Source organism: Entelurus aequoreus, linkage group LG01, assembly GCF_033978785.1.
Source record: "Entelurus aequoreus isolate RoL-2023_Sb linkage group LG01, RoL_Eaeq_v1.1, whole genome shotgun sequence".
In the NCBI taxonomy this organism is placed as follows: Eukaryota; Metazoa; Chordata; class Actinopteri; order Syngnathiformes; family Syngnathidae; genus Entelurus; species Entelurus aequoreus.
This window is the reverse complement of record NC_084731.1, coordinates 35,349,107-35,374,436: the sequence shown is the minus strand read 5'-3', so window position 1 is coordinate 35,374,436 and position 25,330 is coordinate 35,349,107. Positions and strand designations below refer to the sequence as shown.

Sequence of the window (25,330 nt, the reverse complement as noted above, 5' to 3'; positions counted from 1 at the left end):
ATATCTTGTTACAAGAGCGATTGCACCAATCAGAGGCTGAGAAGGGATTTTTGGAAGGTTCCCGGATGTTGGGTAGTACTTCCTTCCGCGTCTCAAGAGTTAGTTTTTTACATCTGTAAATAAAGATGAACAAAGCAACTGTTTTCATTCCTCGTCCGGACATATTTAAAGACGGAAGAGCATGTGAGGTATTTGTAAACATGATGTCAACAGTGCGTGTGTTCTTTATTTGTTTGTATATGATGTTGAGGAATTTTAATACAGTATTTATTAACCCCTATTTTTTAACAGTACTGCTATTTTACCTGCCATGCTTTACTACAGTGGTCCCCAACCACTGGTGCGGGGACCGGTACCGGTCCGTGACACATTTGCTACCGGGCCGCACAGAAACATTAATTAATTTATAAACTACCGCATTTTCTCTGACTTAACTTTCGCCTGTCCCACTAAACACACCAATAAGCTTGTTAATAGTTGTATATTACAACTCCTTCGTTATAGTACATGGGACAATGCACATTAATAGACATATAAAACGTTAATGTGCCAGATTGGAGCCAAAGACTAATTTGTTGGCTGTTTGTATCTACCAGACATAGAAAGCCGGTCCGTGAAAACAATGCATACATTAAACCGGTCCCTGGTGGAAAAAAGGTTGGGGAACCCTGCTTTACTACACATATGGCCACAAGCTGTGTGCTACTAAATGTGTTGTATATGACACTCGTCCTGAGCACCTTAGTTCGCATATACCAGTGGTCCCCAACCACCGGGCTGCGGCCCGGTACCGGTCCGTGGATCGATTGGTACCGGGCCGCACAAGAAATTAAAAAAAATATTTTTATTTTTTATTTTTTATTAAATCAACATAAAAAAACACAAGATACACTAACAATTAGTGCACCAACCCAAAAAACCTCCCTCCCCCATTTACACTGATTCACACTCATTCGCACAAAAGGGTTGTTTCTTTCTGTTATTAATATTTCTGGTTCCTACATTATATATATCAATATCTGTCAATACAGTATGCAGGGATACAGTCCGTAAGCACACATGATTGTATATTTGTATGGCAAAAAATAAATAAATAAATACATTTATTTGTCCCCCGGTCCATGGGACAAATTTTCAAGCGTTGACCGGTCCGCAGTCACAAAAAGGTTGGGGACCACTGGCATATACAACCTAATATGGCATCTAAATGGTGTTAAAAATGAGTCGGTAAAATAAGTAATTGATCTCGGGATGTAACAATATGTATCTTTGTGACCAAAATGATCGCGTTATTGTTGAATGTGCTCACAAAATACTACACACGGTGAACTGTTTTAACCGTGTTTTTTCCCCCCCTCCAATATATATATAAATAGACACGCAATATATTTTCAATGGCAGAAAACACACTAAATATTGTTCTTACTTCTTAGGAGCCATATACATCTTTTTATTTGAGTGTCTATATTTTTCTGTTTTCAATGTACACAATTTTAATATTTTAGTTGCTCAGGCAGTAATGTGTTTATGCCAGTGGCAGGCCGTGCATTTCCCACCTAGGCCTTCAGTGATGTCTTGTGTCCAATAATTACCTCTCAAAATACCATAATTGATGTCACCACATGACCATTGCTGGAGAAACTATACAGAAACACATTTACTGGGCATTGAATCACCACCAACAGTGTACAAAACGGGTTATTTTCTGGCACACTTAAAAATCAATGAACCCGCATCAGCAATTAAAACATATCTTATGTGGTACTGTCAAAATTAAAATTGCAAAAAACATATTAAATGTGAAAAAATAAAGAAATAAAATATCTGAACTCACAATTTGTAGAACCCATTCGAGCTTCCGGCGTTGGCCGACATCGTCTCACAAGATGTAGTTTATTTTTAAATATCCTTCTTGAAAATGGCCATGCAAATATATGTGTTGTCTTGTCTAATCATAAAAGATGCAGACGAGGCGTGTTGGCTAAGTTCTTAAAGTTTACTTCCACAGCGTGCTCATCAAAAACATCCCGCTGCCGGCATGTCTACATTGAACAACCTAAACGAGGCTACTGCGCATGTTCTTCATTACTGTGGCATGCTGGGTAATAGAGTTCTTATGTTACCTAGCTCATAACATCACTATATATCTGTCTTAGGCCAGCTAGAAGGTCTTACTGACAACAACTCGTGATCTGATTGGCTATCGCAACTGTCTATCACTGTATGTCCCCGATCGCTTACAGTGCACAGATGCCCGCATTGACGATTCTGAAGGCCCCTGACAGATTTGGTACAGCATGGCAACATAAGCTAGTTGAATTCTGATTGGATAAAAACTCTATAACCTAAAAATAACAGCGCTGGAAGGAGCATAATATGACATGAAGAGAATATGAATACTTTTGAAATTTAGGGAAAGTAAACAAAAAAATACTTTTATCTTTAATTATGATCATGATTTCTGGGCCTGACGGCACACCACTGGTTTATACGAGGTATGTTGTTTCTTAATGGGGAAATATGTTAATATGTTTTGTATTCATGTTAGCATTTGAGCTAGTTAGCCATCAGCACGCTAGAATGCGTCTTCAGTAAATGAGTGTACAGTATCTGTGAGTTTATTAAAGTGCGGTTATCAATCACAATTTTGCGATTATTTTGATCATACTAACCGTCGTGAGTTTTGCCACGGTTTATTCTTACTATTGTTAATCACTACATCCCTAATTTAATCCCTTACATATTGGTGAAATTTACCCTGTCATGCAAATACATAAACAGTCCAGAATTTGTTTTAAAAAGAGAAAATATCGCTCAAAAAAGTTTATTATGTCTTCTTATTCATATACTTCTAAAAATCAGACAATTTTTTCGGTATATTCGGTATATTACACGTCATAGTGGTTAAGTGACCCTTCTGAAGAAGAATGCAGACGACATGTCAGGTAAAGATTTAATCTAATGTACCGTAAAAATGGTCTGATTACAAAACATTTTAAAAATTAAGAGGAAATAACAACAAAAAATACAGAAAAATAACTTTGTACGCCTTTGTTCTCGTTGGTCAAAGGTTGAGAGGCTGTCCCTTGGCAGCTTCATGGCTAAAGGGGAACTGCACTTTTTTGGAATTTTGCCTATCGTTCAAAGTCGTTATGAAAGACATGATGACGGATGTATTTTTTTAATGCATTCCAACTCGTAAATAAACGTAAAATGAAGTCTGTTTACAATGAAGCCAATGGCATGTCCTCTATTCCACTCAAAAAACACAAAAAATAATAATCCAAATACCGCCAACAATACTCCATTTACATTTCCTAACATGAATATCAACCAAGTATTTGTGATATTGTTATTATAAGCGCTAACACAGACAAATATAGCGGGGCCGGGATCACAAGCTTGTATGCCTAGATTGACACGATCAACTGGTGAGCTACTTCCTCGCCTCGGTGCTCGTGGAAATGTATTGATAGAAGGATGAGGACGTATTCCGACAAGTTGGGACACTTTGACAGCCAATTTAGACCTGGAAATGCCGAGAAAGACACGGAAAAGTGCTTGGTTCCAACACTTTACCCCCTTTTTTCTTTGCGAGGATCATAAGTCATTCTTCATCTAAATGGGACTATAACAAGATTCTATCAGTCAGCATCATAATGACAGCAGACATTGTACAGGCAGTGATGTTGTATTATGTGTGTTGGCTCTCATGAAGTCTGCAGTGAGTAGTAATCAGTGATGACATTGAAAAAAAGTGAATGTGATTTCTGAAATTAATGTGCCGCGTATGCTTAAAATGAGCAAAATACGCAAATATTAAATGTTTTTATAAATGTGCTCATTACTACATTACATTACTTACAGCTTGTATATACAACCTTAATGGAGGTGTTTGGATGTTTTTTTAACGGCTTTTATAGGCATAATAGAACAACTCCCATAGGTTCCACTGTAAGCGGACTTTTGATCACAGTTATTTACTATTTAGAATGCATAAGAAAAGAAAAACGTGTGCTTGTCTTACATAAGGATTGTGAATGATAGGCAACATTGCAAAATAAGTGCAGTCCCCCTTTTAGCTCCCTCCACAGATGTTGTTTCTGTTTTGTGGCAGTGATGTTGTCTTAGCTATAGCCTTAAACTTTTGATCAGTCAATGAACACATTATTTCTGTAAAATAGTTTTTTTTTTTAGATTGTCTGCTCATATGTGCACATTTTTGCAATTTTCTTCCAAATCGGAAAGGTTTTGATGTTGGGAGACTAGCTTGGCCACTCCACAATCTAAACCACCCCGTTGTGGCCTTGGTCTTATGGTTTACTGAAAGCTCATCCATGATCTATATTCAGTGTTTTGGCTGAGTTCAGAAGGTTCCTTATCCAAGATTCTGCAGTACATGACCCCCATTAATCAGGCCCTCAATGCAGCGAAGTCTTAGCAGATAAACAGCCCAAATAATTTTCATTATAATCTTCTCCTGTTGTACATGTATTTAAATACCAGACATACACTTCAATAATTCAACAATATGGTTATTATAATTACAGTTGTTATTTATGTGGATAATGTTTGTTCTCTGAGTAAAGAACACAGCAAAATAAATATTTAGGCTGAACAGCTTCTGCATGGAAAACTGAGTAATGTAATGAGATCTGGTGCAGCAGCTCTGCCATGAACTTACTTTTCTAAAGCTCATACATTTAAAAAAAATGTTGAGTCAGTCAGAAAGGTAATATCAATACTTTATGTTCATTATTGAGCGCAGGGACGCTGTGTTGTATGCCGGAGTGCATTACATCGAAAGGTGCTTTCGATTTATGACTGTGGACGTTTGAAAGGAATAATCTAATAAAGAGCAAGTGAAGTGCAACTAGCAGGGCAGACAGCACATAGAAAAGGCGCAAGTCTGAATTTTTGTACCATACAGAAGAAACTGGAGTCGATTTCAATTGATTGAGGTTCATTTAAAAAATCATCAATTCAGAGTAGTGCTAAGGTACATTTTTATATCAATAAGCTTCAGGAGAAAGTAGCACATCTTAAAGCATTGAATATAATGATGTTTTTTTTGGCTTTTAACACTACGTGAGTTGTGTGGTCTTCTGTCCTCTGTTGTCCTGTGTTTTTTTTGTTTTTTTTAAATACATTTTGATGTCTATTTTACTGTTTTAATTGGTTTTACCCTTTAAAAATCGCTTTTAATCATATTTATTTTTTATATTGTCTCTGTATTGGTTTTCTATTCATTTATTCTTTGTTTTTATTCAGTCATTGGTGTAGCATAATATTATTTTTAATATTGTTTTTAACATGGCTGTGCAGCACTTTGGAAACATTCTTGTTGTGTAAATGTGCTATATAAATAAAGTGGATTGGATTGGATGTTTTTAATTATCCCAAGAAGTGTCAAAGCAGCTATCAGACCTACAGATGCTATTTTTAAATTGACGTAGCATCTGTACTTGGAATACTAAAATACAAGTTGTCCTCGTCAAGGTTTTGTTTACCTAAACGGCAAAGCTATTATGGGATCAAGAAGACGCGTTGTGTTTGACTTTAATTAGCTTTCGGATGGCAGACTGATCATTCACGTTTGCATCCGTCTGACTTCGAACGCAATGTTGTCTTGATTCTTTCATCAAAACAAACCCACAAACCTTGTACAGTTACACCATATAACAGGAGTTCGACGTACATGTGCTGCTGGATATTTGATGTTATGTATTGAGCTAAACTTTTTCAACTGTGACAAGTACATTAACAAGAATGATACAAAGCTGAATTGCAGACAAAACATCTAGGTCGACTTGATACGTTTTGTCTCTCAATTTGCAAGCAGTGCATCCAGAAAGTATTCAAAGTGCTTCACTTTTCCCACATTTTGTTATGTTACAGCCTTATTCCAAAATGGAATAAAATTATTTCTGTCCTCAAAATTATATGACAATACGCCATTATGACAAGTTTTTTTGTTTAAATGAGCAAAAATCAGGTTGGATGGGAGGTGTTGGTTTTCATCCAGGATGTCTATGTACATTGCTGCATAAATAAATGAGACAGTACACGGGTGGAACGAAGGAAAATTGCATTAGTTCACAGGTGTCAAACTCAAATACAGAGTGGGCCAAAACTTAAAACTGAACAAAGCCGCGGGCCAAGGTTGAACAAATTAACCTTTTAATAGGGACCCAAACAAGTTTTGCATTGAATATTGAACAAGCAAGGCTTATATAACTTTATAGTGACATGCAAAATCGAGTTTCAAATAATAATAATAATAATTAAAAAATATCAATGGCATATCAAATACAATTTAAATAAAAATGGAATGCCTCTTTTCTATTTGCAGCCTTCTGAGGTAAATATCAACATTAACTTTTTCCACAGGCTAATAAATTTGAAAATAAAATAACAATGAATAAACCAACCATTCAGGACTTTAAACTGCTCAGTTTGCAACACACTGATCTAATCTGATGTGCCCAAGCCAGATACTTGGCATCTTTTCTTGGATGCTAGTTCATTAATGTCGGGGCTCAGGCTTTGAGTTGAGGCAACCTTCATTATCGAACGAAGGTGTTCATCAGTCATCATATCTCATACTTGCCAACCTTGAGACCTCCAAATTCGGGAGAATTGGGGGGTCGGGGCCAGGGGCCGGGGTTAAGGGGGAGGAGTATATTCATAGCTAGAATTCACTTAAATTCAAGTATTTCTTATATATAAACAGTATATATATATAAATAAAATAAATACTTAAATTTCAGTGAATTATTTTCTTTGTGCTCGACAAAAGAAAAGTAGTGATAATATCTAGGCTGACCATATTCTGAAATCCCAAAAAGAGGACACATATATGCGTGCGAAGGCGGGCAGCACGCCAAGGCCGGGACTAGGTGAAAATTTGCCAATGATACTTGAACTTGCTTTATAAATAGTATATTTATTTAAATACAGCATTTTTTCTCCTCTGTTGACAGCAGTGTTGGTGCTAGGAATTTTCAAAATGGGGTCCCAGGGACCCATCAAGTCATAAAAATGGGGTCCCACAGTACATTTTTGGGGCCCCACTTTTTTGTAAGCGTTTTGAAAAAAATAAATAAATGTATGCATTATCCTGTTATATCTCACATTCTATACTGTGTTTTGGAAAAAGGTTGTCATAAACGTTACTTAATTCATTTAAAAAAATAATAAAAAAAGAAAAATTTGTTTACATATGTAAATGTATTCAGTTCTAAACATTCATTCACTTTCTTCTTTCCTTCATGGATCTGAACTTTGTTTTTTCTATGTTTTTATTTAATAAGTTGTAGGTGTATTTATTTCAGTATAAAAGTGTAAAAAGAGTTTTGCTTCGGTCATGAAATGATGATAATGGTGTGCCAGGGCATACATACATTTTATATTTAACGCTTAAATCTCTGGAGTCTACATCAACTTCAGATCTATACCTCATTTAAAAATGTTTTAGTTTTTTTTATGTTGTTTTTTTGTTTGTTTGTTTTCCACCCTTTTTTGTCAAACAAAACTATGTTTTTAATGGCAAACACACAAAATATGCAAAATCTTCCACCAAAAATATTTTTCAAAGTGGAATATTTCATGTGAAGTAATCGGAACCTTGGATAGGTCAATAATTCATAGTAACAATACACTTTTGTTATGTTTTTGTTTATTTTAATAGTATTTTTAGAATGTCCCGTGGGCCTTTAAAACATTAGCTGTGGGCCGCAAATGGCCTCCGTGGCACACTTTTGACACCCCTGCTATAGATAATAAAAAATTAAATCTGATAAATCTATCGATAAAAAGCTGAGCCTGGCAACGCATGCGCGTTTATCATAACTCTCTCGCTCTCTCTGTCTCCACCCCTCCCTCACGAATGCTGCTGCGTGAACACCCCTCCCCTCCTCCCTCCCCACACCCAGACACACACACAGCGCCTCTTCCTTGTGACACAAGAGATTCAGAAGAACGACACTGCAGCGCTGCAATAAAACACACTCAGATCTTCTGTTTCTAGCCGATACTACATAAAAAAATAACATAAAATAACGTAGTAACGCATCATGTAGTAACGGTAACTGAGTTAGTGAATATAAAAAATAATGCGTTAGATTACTAGTTACCGCCGAAACTAACTTACTTTGTAACGCGTTAGTCCCAACACTGAGCATGAGTGGAAGAAAGGTTTTTGTGTTATCATTCATATTCTCTGAAAAATGGCCAAGAAATCATAAATTCTCCCAGGGTATGTAAACTTATGAGCACAACTGTATGTATATATACAAACCCTGTTTCCATATGAGTTAGGAAATTGTGTTAGATGTAAATATAAACGGAATACAATGATTTGCAAATCATTTTCAACCCGGGCGGTGTGGCGAAGTTGGTAGAGTGGCCGTACCAGCAATCGGAGGGTTGCTGGTTACTGGGGTTCAATCCCCACCTTCTACCATCCTAGTCACGTCCGTTGTGTCCTTGGGCAAGACACTTCACCCTTGCTCCTGATGGCTGCTGGTTAGCGCCTTGCATGGCAGCTCCTGCCATCAGTGTGTGAATGGGTGAATGTGGAAATACTGTCTAAGCGCTTTGAGTACCTTGAAGGTAGAAAAGCGCTATACAAGTATAACCCATTTATCATTTATATTCAGTCTAAGAATATGCTACAAAGACATCATATTTGATGTTCAAACTGATATTTTTTTTTTGTTTTTGTTTTTTTTTGCAAATAATCATTAACTTTAGAATTTGATGCCAGCAACACGTGACAAAGAAGTTGGGAAATGTGGCAATAAATACTGATAAAGTTGAGGAATGCTCATCAAACACTTTTTTGGAACATCCCACAGGGGAACAGGAAAATTGGGAACAGGTGGGTGCCATGATTGGGTATAAAAGTAGATTCCATGAAATGCTCAGTCATTCACAAACAAGGATGGGGCGAGGGTCACCACTTTGTCAACAAATGCGTGAGCAAATTGTTGAACAGTTTAAAGGCCTACTGAAATGAATTTTTTTTATTTAAACGGGGATAGCAGATCTATTCTATGTGTCATACTTGATCATTTCGCGATATTGCCATATTTTTGCTGAAAGGATTTAGTATAGAACAACGACGATAAAGATTGCAACTTTTGGTATCTGATAAAAAAAAGGCTTGCCCCTACCGGAAGTAGCGTGACGTAGTCAGTTGAACATATACGCAAAGTTCCCTATTGTTTACAATGATGGCCGCATGAAGTGAGAGAGATTCGGACCGAGAAAGCGACAATTTCCCCATTAATTTGAGCGAGGATGAAAGATTTGTGGATGAGTAAAGTGCAAGTGAAGGACTAGTGGGGAGTTGAAGCTATTCAGATAGGGAAGATGCTGTGAGAGCCGGGGGTGACCTGATATTCAGCTGGGAATGACTACAACAGTAAATAAACACAAGACATATATATACTCTATTAGCCACAACACAACCAGGCTTATATTTAATATGCCACAAATTAATCCTGCATAAAAACACCTGCGTGTTTGTTATGCTAGCTCCTAGCTCCTCTGCTAGCTCCTAGCTCCATAGAACACGCCAATGCAATTCAAACACCTGATCAACACACACAATCACTCAGCCCAAAAGACCGTTCACCTAACCCAAGGTTCATAAAGCTTATATATTTTTAAAAAGTTACGTACGTGACGCGCACATACGGTCAAGCTATCAAATGTTTAGCAGCCAAGGCTGCATACTCACGGTACCTGATATTCAGCTGGGAATGACTACAACAGTAAATAAACACAAGACATATATATACTCTATTAGCCACAACACAACCAGGCTTATATTTAATATGCCACAAATTAATCCTGCATAAAAACACCTGTGTGTTTGTTATGCTAGCTCCTAGCTCCTATGCTAGCTCCTAGCTCCATAGAACACGCCAATACAATTCAAACACCTGATCAACACACACAATCACTCAGCCCAAAAGACCGTTCACCTAACCCAAGGTTCATAAAGCTTATATATTTTTAAAAAGTTACGTACGTGACGCGCACGTACGGTCAAGCTATCAAATGTTTAGCAGCCAAGGCTGCATACTCACGGTACCTGGTATTCAGCTGGGAATGACTAAAACAGTAAATAAACACAATACATATATTTACTCTATTAGCCACAACACAACCAGGCTTATATTTAATATGCCACAAATTAATCCTGCATAAAAACACCTGCGTGTTTGTTATGCTAGCTCCTAGCTCCTATGCTAGCTCCTAGCTCCATAGAACACGCCAATACAATTCAAACACCTGATCAACACACACAATCACTCAGCCCAAAAGACCGTTCACCTAACCCAAGGTTCATAAAGCTTATATATTTAAAAAAAGTTACGTACATACGCAAAAAAAAGTTGCGCACATACGGTTAAGCGATCAAATGTTTAGAAGCCAAAGCTGCATACTCACAGTAGCACGTCTGCGTCTTTGTCATCCAAATCAAAGTAGTCCTGGTAAGAGTCTGTGTTGTCCCAGTTCTCTACAGGCGTCTGTGTATCCAAGTCAAAAGTCCTCCTGGTTAGAGTCTCTGTTATCCGAGTTCTTCCATCTTGACTGCATCTTTCGGGAATGTAAACAAAGAAGCGCCGGCTGTGTACTGTTGTTGCTGACTACGTTCGAAAAATACGTCCATTTCGCACCGACAACTTTCTTCTTTGCTTGCTCAGCTTCCTTCTCCATAATGCAATGAACATGATTGCAACAGATTCACGAACACAGATGTCCAGAATACTGTGGAATTATGAAATGAAAACAGAGCTTTTTCGTATTGGCTTCAATGTGGAAGGCATACCCGTGTTCCCCGGTCTACGTCACGCGCATACGTCATCCTCAGAGGCGTTTCGAACCGGAAGTTTAGCGGAAAATTTAAAATGTCACTTTATAAGTTAACCCGGCTGTATTGGCATGTGTTATAATGTTAAGATTTCATCATTGATATATAAACTATCAGACTGCGTGGTCGGTAGTAGTGGGTTTCAGTAGGCCTTTAAGAAAAACCTCTTTCAACCAGCTATTGCAAGGAATTTAGAGATTTCACCATCTACGGTCCGTAATATCATCAAAGGGTTCAGAGAATCTGGAGAAATCACTGCACGTAAGCAGCTAAGCCCGTGACCTTCGATCCCTCAGGCTGTACTGCATGAACAAGCGAAATCAGTTTGTAAAGGATATCACCACATGGGCTCAAGAACACTTCAGAAACCCACTGTCAGTAACTACAGTTGGTCGCTACATCAGTAAGTGCAAGTTAAAACTCTCCTATGCAAGGCGAAAACCGTTGATCAACAACACCCAGAAACGCCGTCGGCTTTGCTGGGCCTGAACTCATCTAAGATGGACTGATACAAAGTGCAAAAGTGTTCTGTGGTCTGACGAGTCCACATTTCAAATTGTTTTTGGAAACTGTGGACGTCGTGTCCTCTGGACCAAAGAGGAAAAGAACCATCCGGATTGTTATAGGCGCAAAGTTGAAAAGCCAGCATCTGTGATGGTATGGGGGTGTATTAGTGCCCAGGACATGGGTAACTTACACATCTGTGAAGGCGCCATTAATGCTGAAAGGTACATACAGGTTTTGGAGCAACATATGTTGCCATCCAAGCAACGTTATCATGGACGCCCCTGCTTATTTCAGCAAGACAATGCCAAGCCACGTGTTACATCAACGTGGCTTCATAGTAAAAGAGTGCGGGTACTAGACTGGCCTGCCAAGGTACATACAGGTTTTGGAGCAACATATGTTGCCATCCAAGCAACGTTATCATGGACGCCCCTGCTTATTTCAGCAAGACAATGCCAAGCCACGTGTTACATCAACGTGGCTTCATAGTAAAAGAGTGCGGGTACTAGACTGGCCTGCCTGTAGTCCAGACCTGTCTCCCATTGAAAATGTGTGGCGCATTATGAAGCCTAAAATACCACAACCGAGACCCCCGGGCTGTTGAACAACTTAAGCTGTACATCAAGCAAGAATGGGAAATAATTCCACCTGAGAAGCTTTAAAAATGTGTCTCCTCAGTTCCCAAACGTTTACTGAGTGTTGTTAAAAGGAAAGGCCATGTAACACAGTGGTGAACATGCCCTTTCTCAACTACTTTGGTATGTGTTGCAGCCATGAAATTCTAAGTTAATTATTATTTGCAAAAAAAAATAAAGTTTATGAGTTTGAACATCAAATATCTTGTCTTTGTAGTGCATTAAATTGAATATGGGTTGAAAAGGATTTGCAAATCATAGTATTCCGATTATATTTACATCTAACAAAATTTCCCAACTCTTATGGAAACTTGGTTTGTATATACATATATACAGTATATATATATATATATATATATATATATATATATATATATATATATATATATATATATATATATATATATATATATATATATATATATATATATCAGGGTTACGATACCCCCCATGAACTACACTAGAAGAGGATGCGTTACCCGGCCCGGAGGAAGCCCGGGGCCCTCCTCCGGAGCTAGGCCCGGAGGTAGGGCTCGTCAGCGAGCGCCTGGTGGCCGGGCTTGCCACGGAGCCCGGCCGGGCACAGCCCGAAGAAGCTACGTGGACACACCATCTTCTCTGCCACGTGGCCCCACCACCCGCGGTCGGAACCAGTGGGGTCGGGTGCGCTGCCAAGTGGATGGCAGTGAAAGTGGAGGCTCCGGACGGACCAATTCGGGGCAGCAGAGGCTGACTTTCGGGACGTGGAACGTCTCTACGCTGGTGGGGAAGGAGCCTGAGCTGGTGCGAGAGGTGGAGCGCTACCGGTTGGATCTGGTGGGGCTTACCTCTACGCATAGCAAGGGCTCTGAAACCACACTCCTGGACAAGGGATGGACCTTGTTCACTTCTGGAGTTGCTCAGGGTGTGAGGGCACAGGCGGGTGTGGGGATACTCACAAATCCCCGGCTGAGTGCCTGTACGTTGGAGTTCACCCCAGTGGACAAGAGGGTCGCCTCCCTTCGCCTTAGAGTTGGAGGGGGGAAAACTCTGACTGTTGTTTGTGCATACGCACCAAACAGGAGTTCAGAGTATTCAGCCTTCTTGGATACCTTGCATGGGGTCCTGTATGGGGCGCCGGCAGGGGATTCCATAGTCTTGCTGGGGGACTTAAACGCGCACGTGGGCAATGACAGTGATACTTGGACTGGTGTGATTGGGAGGAACGGTCTCCCTGATCTGAACCTGAGTGGTGGATTGTTATTGGACTTCTGTGCTAGTCACGGACTTGCGATAACAAACACCATGTTCAAGCATAAGGATGCTCATAGGTGTACCTGGTACCAGAGCACCCTAGGCCAAAGATCAATGATCAATTTTGTAATCGTATCAGCTGATCTGAGGCCGTATGTTTTGGACACTCGGGTGAAGAGAGGGGCTGAACTGTCAACTGATCACCATCTGGTGGTGAGTTGAGTTAGATGGCGGGGGAAACCTCTGGACAGACCTGGCAAACCCAAGCGTGTAGTGCGGGTGAACTGGGAACGTTTGGAGGAGTACTCTGTTCGGAAGGACTTCAACTCCCACCTCCGGCGGGACTTCTCTGCCATCCCTGTGGAGGTTGGGGACATTGAACAGGAATGGGCAATGTTCAAAGCCTCTATTGCTAAAGCTGCAGCTGCGAGCTGTGGCCAGAAGGTCTTAGGTGCCTCAAGGGGCGGTAACCCTCGAACACCCTGGTGGACAGTGGTGGTCAGGGAAGCCGTCCGACTGAAGAAGGAGTCCTACCGGGGTATGTTATCCCAGGGGATTCCGGAGGCAGTTGCAAGGTACCGACGGGCCCGAAGGGCAGCGGCCGTGGCTGTGGACGAGGCTAAGCAGAGGGTGTGAGAGCAGTTCGGGGAATCCATGGAGAAGGACTATCGGGCGGCACCAAAGCTGTTCTGGAAGACCATACGGCACCTCAGGAGGGGGAAGCAGGGAACCATCCAAGCTGTGTACGGCAAGGATGGGACTTTGCTGACTTCAAGTGAGGAAGTCGTAGGGCGTTGGAAAGAGCACTTTGAGGAACTCCTGAACCCAAATACATCAGACACACCCTCCCTGATAGGAGCAGGGCCTGAGGATGATGGGGGGTCGACGTCGATCTCTCGGAGTGAAGTCACTGAGGTAGTTAGACAACTCCACAGTGGCAAAGCTCCGGGGGTTGACGAGATCCGTCCAGAAATGCTGAAGGCTCTGGGTGTTGATGGGCTGTCTTGGTTGATACGCCTTTTCAACATTGCGTGGAAGTCTGGGACAGTGCCGAGGGAGTGGCAGACTGGGGTGGTGGTTCCCCTTTTCAAAAAGGGGGACCAGAGGGTGTGTGCTAATTACAGGGGTATCACACTACTCAGCCTCCCTGGGAAAGTTTACGCCAAGGTACTGGAAAGGAGGGTCCGGCCGATAGTCGAACCTCAGATTCAAGAGGAGCAATGTGGATTCCGTCCTGGTCGTGGAACAACTGACCAACTCTTTACGCTTGCGGGAATCCTGGAGAGAGCCTGGGAGTATGCCTATCCAGTCTACATGTGTTTTGTGGATTTGGAGAAGGCGTATGACCGCGTCCCTCGGGAGATCTTGTGGGAGGTGCTGAGGGAGTACGGAGTGAGGGGAACCCTGCTGAGGGCCATCCAATCTCTGTACAACCAAAGCGAGAGTTGTGTCCGGGTGCTTGGATGTAAGTCGGATCCGTTTCCAGTGGGGGTTGGTCTCCGCCAGGGCTGCGCTCTGTCACCTATCCTGTTTGTGATTTTCATGGACAGGATTTCTAGGCGGAGTCGTGGCCATGGCGGAGAGGGTATACGTCTCGGGGGGCTAAAGGTTGCGTCACTGCTGTTTGCAGATGATGTGGTCCTGATGGCACCTTCGGTTCGTGACCTTCAGCTCTCACTGGATCGGTTCGCAGCCGAGTGTTCAGCGGCTGGAATGAGGATCAGCATCTCCAAATCTGAGGCCATGGTTCTCAGCAGGAAACCGATGGTTTGTACAGTCCGGGTAGGGGACAGGACTCTGTCCCAGGTGGAGGGGTTTAAGTATCTCGGGGTCTTGTTCACGAGTGAGGGAAAGATGGAGAAGGAAATCAGCCGGAGAATCGGAGCAGCTGGGGCAGTATTGCAGTCTCTCTGCCGCACTGTTGTGACGAAATGGGAGCTGAGCCAGAAGGCAAAGCTCTCGGTCTACCGAGCTATCTACATTCCTACTCTCACCTATGGTCATGAAGTGTGGATAATGACCGAAAGAATAAGATCGCGGATACAAGCGACCGAAATGAGTTTCCTCAGAAGGGTGGCTGGCATCTCCCTTAGAGATAGGGTGAGAAGTGCAGTCACCCGAGAGAGACTCGGAGTAGAGCCGCTGCTCCTTCGCTTGGAAAGGAGCCAGCTTAGGTGGTTCGGGAATCTCGTGCGGATGCCTCACGAGCGTCTCCCTAGGGAGGTCCTCGTTGCACGTCCCACTGGGAGGAGGCCCCGCGGCAGGCCAAGGACCAGATGGGGGGGATTACATCTCCTCTCTGGCCTGGGAACGCTTCGGGATTCCCCAGGAGGAAGTCGCAAATGTTGCTCTGGAGAGGGAAGTCTGGGGGTCTTTGCTGGAGCTGCTGTCCCCGCGACCCGATTCCGGATAAACGGTTGAAGATGAAGATGAAGATATATATATATATATATATATATATATATATATATATATATATATATATATATATATATATATATATATATATATATATATATATATACTGTATATGTTGGTGTGAATGTGTTACGGTTGTTGTACTGTTTTGTACAACTAACTCATTAGCATACCTGCTAACCCTCCTGTTTTGTCCAGGAAATTTCCGTATAAGACAGTTTCCGATCAGCTCGACAAATAAATGGGTTAATGATAAATGGGTTATACTTGTATAGCGCTTTTCTACCTTCAAGGTACTCAAAGCGCTTTGACAGTATTTCCACATTCACCCATTCACACACACATTCACACACTGATGGCGGGAGCTGCCATGCAAGGCGCTAACCAGCAGCCATCAGGAGCAAGGGTGAAGTGTCTTGCCCAAGGACACAACGGACGTGACTAGGATGACACTCAGAAAGAATCTTGTAGTAGCCCATAAAGTCAGGCCTTAAAAATAAAAGCACACCAGTAAAATAACACGATTGCATGTCGATCTGTAAAATATTTTTCCCCCCTATTTTCCAAGAAATGTCCCTATTTTCAAATGCAAACGTTGACACAGGTATGCTCATCAGCATTGTTAATAGCGACTCAGCAGTTTGCTCCTTACCGCTACTACAACATTGGTTGTGTTGCTGCTGTATTGTGAAATAGATGTATTAACTAACGAACACACGATTAAAGAGAGCAAGGCTTTCTCTAATGCACTGAGTCAAAGGTTGTAGCGCTACACGTTTGCTGTCTTTCACTGCTCCTCATTCTGTGTGCTGAGAGGCCTTTCTAATTAGACCGTTGCTAATGTCACATTGTGGTTGCAGTTCTATCCACGTGTATGTAACCGCACACTCGGTCGGGGCCCAATGGTGTAAACGTCTTGCTTGTTAAACTGTAGCAGAAAATCTGTGTATTAGCTTGTGGAACTCTTTAATGGACTATGAAATGTTTGCTGTAATGAACTGTGCTGGGGAATGTTGGGCCTCTTGAAGAACACAAGAATGAGCCTCATTCGCAACTTTCAAGTGTGTTATTTGTGAAGACGATCAAATGTTCCTAATATCATGCTTTTTCCCCATTCAGATGCTTATAATGAAGAGGAGTAACACAATCCACTGTATCGCTGATTTACGATGGCAGTGGAATGCAGATTTGGACAAGGCACGACACTATGAAAGGTTCGTTAGTGACTTGTTCCCTCTCCAGGAATGCTTTGATACTGATTGGGACAGACAGCATCATTAAAATACAGCTTGGCATGCAGCGAGCACTGACAAATGTGCTATGGAGAAATCAGTTAATAAATCACGCTTGTTAGCGTGCTTGATTGTGATTAATAATTCATTATTTTCTAAAATAATCTGTTCATTTGCATCCATCAAAACACATCAATTAGCAAAGGCAATTTGGGTTTCTGGTGTAATGTACATTGACAAATACTCCCATTTTACTTTTCATCACTGAAACTTTGTATGTCGTGTTGAAATTTGCATAACGAGACCGGCCATAATCATCCAATTTTAAATATGTTAATTGACTTATTCTTTTTTTGCTTGCATAACATTGTTGCCTCAGTAGCAGCAGTGTTGTAGTTTATTTTTATGCATCGCAAATCATCTCAACCTTCAGCTGCCTTCTATTAGCAACCTTTTCTTATTTATCCAGTCTTTACTCTCCTCTCTAAGGTCAGAGGTCACTGCACCCCTCCTTCACAGTGAACAAGCACAATGCTGCAACTTTAAATGGTTGCACAAAAGACCTAAAATCCACTTACACCACACCACAAAAGCTTTGATTTATGTCCAACCATAGTTAACATTGCATTCTCTGAGATTTGAAAAACATTATTTACAATAATTTCAAGTGTATAGATTTGTTTCCTGTTAAAACGTTAATGACACAGGACATGGCTAACTGTTAATATAACGTATACAGAGATGTTGTATCCTATACATTCATGTAAAACATCTCATGTGCCTAACAAAGAAGAACAGTAATGGGTTCATTGGAATTTTTGTCCAAATTGTTCTACTTTGGAGGTACATATATAGAATGTTTGTTTTGTAAATTAGGATTCCTATTTGCTTGCTTTACAAAGCCATTAGCAAAATCATTTAAAAAAACTGATGCTCTTTTCACATTAGCATGCATGAGCTGCTTGAGTGCACTTGAGCATTTGAAGTCACCTTAACGGAATATGGAAATGCTCGACCTTGGATATGCGTCATCTATTTCTGGAGTGTAAAGTTCACAAAGACACTTGGTTGTAATCAGGGTCGTTACCGCCTCTCTTCCTCTCGACTAGCGGCCCGTGGGACAAACTTTTAACTACTCTGACCTCTTTTTGTATTCCACCATGCATGTACTCTTACTTTCAAAGAAGCTTTTTGCAAAAGGTCCTCATCCATTATGTCTGCTAATTTGCCCCCACAAATCCTGCTTTATTGGACGAGGTGTCTGACCGAGCACTATCACGTCACAGACCGTCACCATTAATGAACAGAAACTTTTTTAAATCAAAATGTTATATTTAAGAGTTTCCCACAATCCACTCACACATTTGACCCTAATGACAAACAAGTATTTACAGTAGATCCCCGCTATTCATGAGTGCTATGTTTCGACAACACCCGCAAATAGAAAATATATCAATCAATCAATCGATCAAAGTTTACTTACATAGCCCTTAATTACAAATGTCTCAATGGGCTGCACAAATTACAACGATCCCACATCGGGGCGAGAAAAAAACTTAGCCCAATGGGAACAACGAGATTTCGGTGATGAAAGAAGGCTGTTTTAGTAACACTCTCAATGTGTGACTCAAGTGAGAGAGTTGGGTTGAAGATAATACCATGATTCTTTACTGAGTCGCTTTGTATAATTGTTTTGTCGTCAAATGTTAAGGTGGTATTATTAAATACATTTGTAAGTGCCGTGTCTCACAGGACCGATAATCAACATTTGATTTATTAGCGTTAAAATGCAAAAAGTTGCTGGACATCCATTGTTTGATTTCATTTGGACAAGCCTCCAAATGACTACAATCTAGGGTGTTGGTCAGCTTTAGGGGCAGGTAAAGTTGGGTGTCATCAGCATAACAGTGAAAGCTAACACCGTATTTGCGTATGATGTCACCTAGCAGCATCATATAGATGCTGAAGAGTACAGGGCCAAGAACCGAACCCTCTGGAACTCTGCACGTTACCTTAACATACCCCTATTTCACGTTGTTTTGGGAGACACACTGCATATTGTCAGTAAGATAGGAGTTAAACCAAAAAAAAGCTAATTCTGACATACCAATACGTGTTTAGATACGTGCTAAGAGAATGTTATGATCGACGGTATCGAAATCAGCGCTGAGATCAAGTAGCAACAACATGGATGACACATCAGCATCCATAGTTAGCAATAGATCATTAGTCACTTTTGCGAGGGCTGTCTCAACAGAGTGATTTTCCCTGAAATCAGACTGAAAGGCTTCACAGAGATTGTTAGACGCAAACTGTTCACTTAGCTGCTGTGCAACAAATTTTTCGCGTATTTTCGAGATAAAGGGAAAGTGGGACACCGGCTGGTAGTTTATCATGAGGTCGGAATTGAGGTTAGGTCTTTTGAGCAGAGGATGAATAACCACTCGTTTGAATGCTCGGGGATCAGTACCAGAGGAAAGTGATAAATTAATAATATTTAGCACTGATGGTCTTAATATTACAAACAGCTCCTTGATAAGTTTGTTTTGTCCCATTAACGAGTCACAGGAGTTCCTCTAATGTTATTTCTTTAAAAAAAGAGAGATTATTTTGGAGAGCAATATCCGTCGTACATACATACGTATCTGCGTTAATAGAACCCAGTTGGAGCTGGGACACGATATCATTAATCTCCTTTATAATGAGTTCAATTTTCTTAGTAAAGAATTGCATAAAGTCATCAGCCGAGTGGGTGGAGCTACTGGGAGAAGTCCCTTGTAGGGTTAACAATGCTACTGTATTAAACAAATATTTAGGATCGTTATCAATTAAGCGGATGAGATTGATGTAGTAATTAGTTTTAACGATGGTAAGAGCGAGTTTATAAGTTATTAAACTATCATTCCATGCTTGATGGAAAACCTCAAGTTTAGTCACACGCCATTTGCGTTCCAGCTTTCTACATGATAGGTTAAGAGCTCTGTTTTTTTTCTGTGAACCAGGGGTATGCCTTTTTGTAGCCTTTTTTTTAGCTTTAGTGGTGCTATACTGCGCAGGGCCTCGTTAAAGTTGTTAGTGAGGTTATCAATAGAGCCCACATAATTTGGGAATGGTGCCATTACTGAGGGCAGTAGGCCAACAAGAGTCGTAGTGGTGGCAGCATTAATGTTGCGGCTGCTAAAGCATTTGTTACTAGTAGCTTGTCGACAATGAATCAGAACTTGGAATTTTAAAAGGTAGTGATCGGACTTTACTTTAGTGTATGGGAGTACCATAACTATGGAGGTGGTGACACCCCGGACAAGGACTAGATACATCGTATATATCGGGTCTGACAGAGTATTCATATGGATATTAAAATCCCTAATTATAATTATATTATCTGCGTGCGTCACTAGATCAGCAACAAACTCTGAACATTTGCTGATAAAATCCGAATAGGGCCCAGGGGGGCGATAGATAACAGCCAGATGGACAGGTAGCAGTGTGACAGACCTCATAGGTTAAAGTTTTCATTGGATATTAGTGGGACCCCTCCATCTCTTTTAAGGGGACGGGCAATATGTGCACTTGTATAGTTAGGAGGAGATGCCTTGTTAAGCAGGAAAACTTAATCTGGTTTTAGCTAAGTTTCGTTGAGACCAATGACATTAAGATTGTTGTCTCTAATGACCCCATTAACTAATAACGCTTTGGGAGACAATGATATGATGTTTAAAAAGCCCATATTATAGGTAGTGGGCTGTTTTGAGGCCTTTTTGTTAATTGTATCTGTAGTACTGATTTTAATAACGTTACGTCTATTTCGCGTAGCGCGTCTTAATTGATTTCAATCACATCTAGGAATGGATACAGTGGGGATCTTATGATTATTTGATTGGTGCTGCGATAGATTTAACGCTCTATAATTTGCCACCTCACTAGATTGTATGTCTACCTCTGGCAAAGTCGCTATAAAAAAGAACATTATGTGCATTATGTATTATTCTACGAGAAATTCTATGTGTGCAGGAATTTTCCAGCCTGGGTCTGGTTAGTTCTAGTTTAACTGACTTTTCACCCGGACTAACAGGCACTGTAATTGCCTGTGTCCGAGCTTGGTCTTGTGTAGTTGAGTGAGGTGAGGGCCGTCCCTCCTCAGCAAGCCCGGTTTGCCCCAAAAAGTGGACCAATTATCGATAAACGTTAGTCCGTGTTCTCTACACAAACTAGCCAGCCATTTGTTAAGCGAGACTAATCTACTATACCGCTCATCATTGCCTCTCGCAGGCAGGGAGCCCGAGAATTCTTTCTAGCGAGATTACAAGTCCTAGCTATGTTCCTCTTTGTAATCTCTGACTGTCTCATCCTAGTGTCATTGGAGCCGACGTGTATAACTATGTTTGTGTAGGCAGTGGTGCAATTAGCCTGTCGCACGTGTTTACTAGGCCTGTTTCGAGTCAGCTCCTGAAGATTAGCTTCAATGTTGGGTGTTCGGGCCCTGGAAATACACTTAATTATGGCTGGTTTACTAAGATGTATGTTCCGGGTGGGGGAGTCACCTATGACTAAGGTGTGGTGTCCGGTAGACCGGGTTGTATGACAAGCTAAAGGGCTAAATCTATTATGCGTCTCAATCAGTGGCTGCAAACTGGGCTAGTCAGGTTGATACAGCTAACGCCAATAAACGTGTCCGCTGTGTCTAAATTTATGAAATGACTCTGCTCCAACTGGCAGACACGGCCCTCCAGCCCAGCCAACATATCCATGAGAATGGTTCACAATGAATAGGATGCCATACTCACGTTGTTTCTTTCACATAGTCAAGTTTTTGCTGTCTTCGGAGTGCAGTAACTTCAGACCAGGAGTATCTTAGCTTTGCTAGCTTAGCAACTAGGTTGTTTCTTTCACAGAGTCAAGTTCTTGCTGTCATCAGAGCACAGTTTAGTTTAGCTTCGCTCGCCTAGCTAGCTGAAAGCGAAGTGGTGAAACAGAGAGAGTGGGTGATTTGTAAGTTCAATAAGACTACTAAATGTGTTGGAGAAGGAATAAAGAAAGCTGTGAAACAATTAGAAGCACAGAGATAGAAAGATTGTATTTAGCTTTGAACGGCGAACAGCAGCAGCGCAGGAGCGGATGTCACACACAAAGAAGTTGTAGCCCGCCATGCTTTTCCAAGTTTTAATCTGTTTTGCCGTGTAGAATGACCTCTAGATCACCAGATAGTTTGACATGTTTGGGAACACGCCTGACGGATAATCCTTGAGATCACTTGACAAATCTCGTTTGATAAAGCATAGAGATAGAATCCATTGCATAGTTAGATTTTTTGCTCGTATTTGCTTTTTATGGTAAGATTATTGACCTGATCAACAAATAATAATAATAACACATTTTTCCCCTAACCATCTACGGTGAAGGAGCGTGTCACTGTTTGCTGCCACCTTGTGGTTTGTATTTTCAGTTTTCCTTTGTTGGTGCAGTAGACCTGGATCTTACATTTAGGGACGGCGTGGCGAAGTTGGTAGAGTGGCTGTGCCAGCAATCGGAGTGTTGCTGGTTACTGGGGTTCAATTCCCACCTTCTACCTTCCTAGTCACGTCCGTTGTGTCCTTGGGCAAGACACTTCACCCTTTGCCTCTGATGGCTGCTGGTTAGCGCCTTGCATGGCAGCTCCCGCCATCAGTGTGTGAATGTGTGTGTGAATGGGTAAATGTGGAAATACTGTCAAAGCGCTTTGAGTACCTTGAAGGTAGAAAAGCGCTATACAAGTACAACCCATTTATCATTATCATTTATTTCTCCTATCCCCTAGAGTTCCCGTGTTTCCCTTGTGGGCGGAGTTGTGAGACGTGCACAGCTGTTTCCAATCTTCCTGATACTACTTAAGCGACACCTTAACAGCTGGATGACACTCGGCGATTCCACTCCTCGACTCTCCACATCAGATGTTTCCTATGCTTCCCGAGTTTTTTTATGCTTACCTTTTTGGCTTTTCCCAGTGCCATCCAGCTTGGTGTTGTGTGGTAGTTTGCACGTCTTGCAATTCCAATCCAAGTCTAGTTATTTTTGTATATTAGCTTTTGTTCTGTTTTCCACGGTGATCATTTTGTTTTCTCTCTTTCGCACCGTCGCCTTCTGTTATCTCCTGTTTGCAATCATTGTTGTGAGTACTTTTCCATAAGTAAAAGAAGTGTTTTACTCACCGTCCGTCTGCATCCTCGGGTTCCTCTCTACTGCATTTAATTGCATTGTGACAGAGCATGTACAGTCAACATAAAATGCGTGATTAATCTGTTTTTATACATGACTAATGTTATTTATAGTTTGTGATTAATCACGAGTTAACTCGTTGCATTTGACAGATCTGATAAAAACACACATACATACAATTCCAAACATCAAAAGAGACACACACCTATGATTTCAGTAGCAGAAATTAAAATGTGTATTATTTTGCTGCATGCTTTGAATGGGAAAAAGTAGCACTTGTTGACAAAAAAGATAGCATTAGTTAAACAACGCCTTTTTTAAAGGAACACATTGGCTGGTTTTGAGTTTTGTGTTTTCATTTTAGACTGAAGAATATAAAGTATATCAATAAATAACAATATTCAACATTTCTTTATGATCTAAAATGATTTAAAAATAATACGAAATTTATCTGAAACTCTTTAATGTTTATAGTGTGTGTTGATTCATTGCATGTATGTATTTGTGTGTCACTGCTACAGCTTCCTTCTATATGTCCTACTGGGACAGTTTAGCCAGCTCTATCGCTGTCCAAAGTGTCAATTTGAAACTGATCTGTTCTGACTCGGACCCTGTTGCCCTGTGAGCCGCCTGTCAGCTGTCAACTGTCAGAACGTCTTCCCGGGACTGCGATCCGGTGATAGGTCTGCTCCACACTTGATGGAGTTGCATCTCATTTTAAGAGCTTTCTTTGAATGCTTTTAATGATCTGCCATTTCCTCCTGCAAATGTGGTCCTTTTTTTAGTTGATGCAATACACTCTCCCCTGTGGTGAAATACTATCTAAACGTAAACTACAAAAAGGTACTTTGTAATTCATCAGCAGCAGTAGTAGGCAATGCTTTTAGAATTTCATTCTGCAGGTATGCTAGTTACAAAATCTACGAATTGATTTGAACATATGTACAAGTGCTAATATTAGTCTTAAGCCTGCTCAGAAATGGGACAGAAAAGCCTTTTTCAGACAGGCAGTAGCCATCACATCCATTATGGTAGCTCACGCCCAATCTTAAAATGTTGCATCTCCCCTCTGCTCGGAAACGTGACACGAAATAATTGCCATGCATGGTTGGAGGCACACAGGCTCTGCTGGTAAATGGGTAATCTGTGCAATGGCAAGGACCTCGTCTCACACAAGCAAAATGCTGGATATTGCCTGTCTGATGTGTGCGAAGATAGCTGGAGAATGCTGCAGCCCGTTGCCATAGCAGAGCTCTAGAAAGGAAATGATTAAAAACACAGACTAAGCCGTATCATGTCACCAATGCTCCACAACCTAAAAAAACCCATCTGATATCATTTTCTACCAGGCGGGAATTGAAAATGGCAAAAGACACATGATACAGCGTGTGCAGAAACAGCCTTTTGCATTGACAAGACGAAATGGAATCATTTGTATGTCTTATTTGAAATTCAAAGCTATTTCCAATATGTATTATAGGAATAGATTTAACACTGATGTGATCATCTTAATTGTAGTACCTTTTACACTTGTCATATTTTTTATACTTATATTAAGACTTTATTCTTGTGACTTTTACACACGTTTTCATAACTGTCCCACTTTTTTATGGTATTAAGACTTTATTCTTGTCTCTGACAGTGTTTATCTTTTGCATCTATGTTTTGTGTGATGCATTCCTTGTATCATTTGCATTTAATTCATGTATCACTTTTCTTTCACAATATTGTAACTTTTTTGATAAAAATCCCATTATTTTTTGACATTACAACTTTATACTTCTTGTTGCTTGACATTGTTTTCCACAATGTTTTGAAAAAAAGTGTTGCTCCAATAACACATGATTAAATAGATGAATACATTAATTTGCCAATCCAGTCAATGCAAGCAGTAGAGGGTTACTGGAGTCAAGTGAAATGTTTAAATAAACACTGATTATGTGAAAAGGTGTTTGTACATAGGAAGCCTTCACATTCATACCTTTTTCTGGCACATAATTATTCTCCAAGTGGTGTCATGAAACAAACATTTCACAAGCTGCTGAACAAAGGAAATCTGTTACCTTGGACTGAAAGTGATGTATGCCACCTCACGCTGTTTGGGTTTACAAAAACCAACAAACCATCTAATCATATTTATGGCTGTGTCTCCCAAAACTTGTAGTACATAACAAACGCTGGCAGGCGCCAAAGAACTGTGTTGGCAAAGCTAATGGCTCATTATGGTC

General features: G+C 40.8%; 1 long non-coding RNA gene across 1 annotated transcript; it reads left to right on the top strand.

Moving 5' to 3' along the window:
* Positions 1–74: 74 nt before the first annotated feature.
* On the top strand, positions 75–23,758 carry LOC133661944 (uncharacterized). The gene is made up of 3 exons (XR_009828041.1): positions 75–188; positions 16,798–16,892; positions 22,705–23,758. It is a non-coding gene; the product is annotated as an uncharacterized LOC133661944 (long non-coding RNA).
* Positions 23,759–25,330: the final 1,572 nt, after the last annotated feature.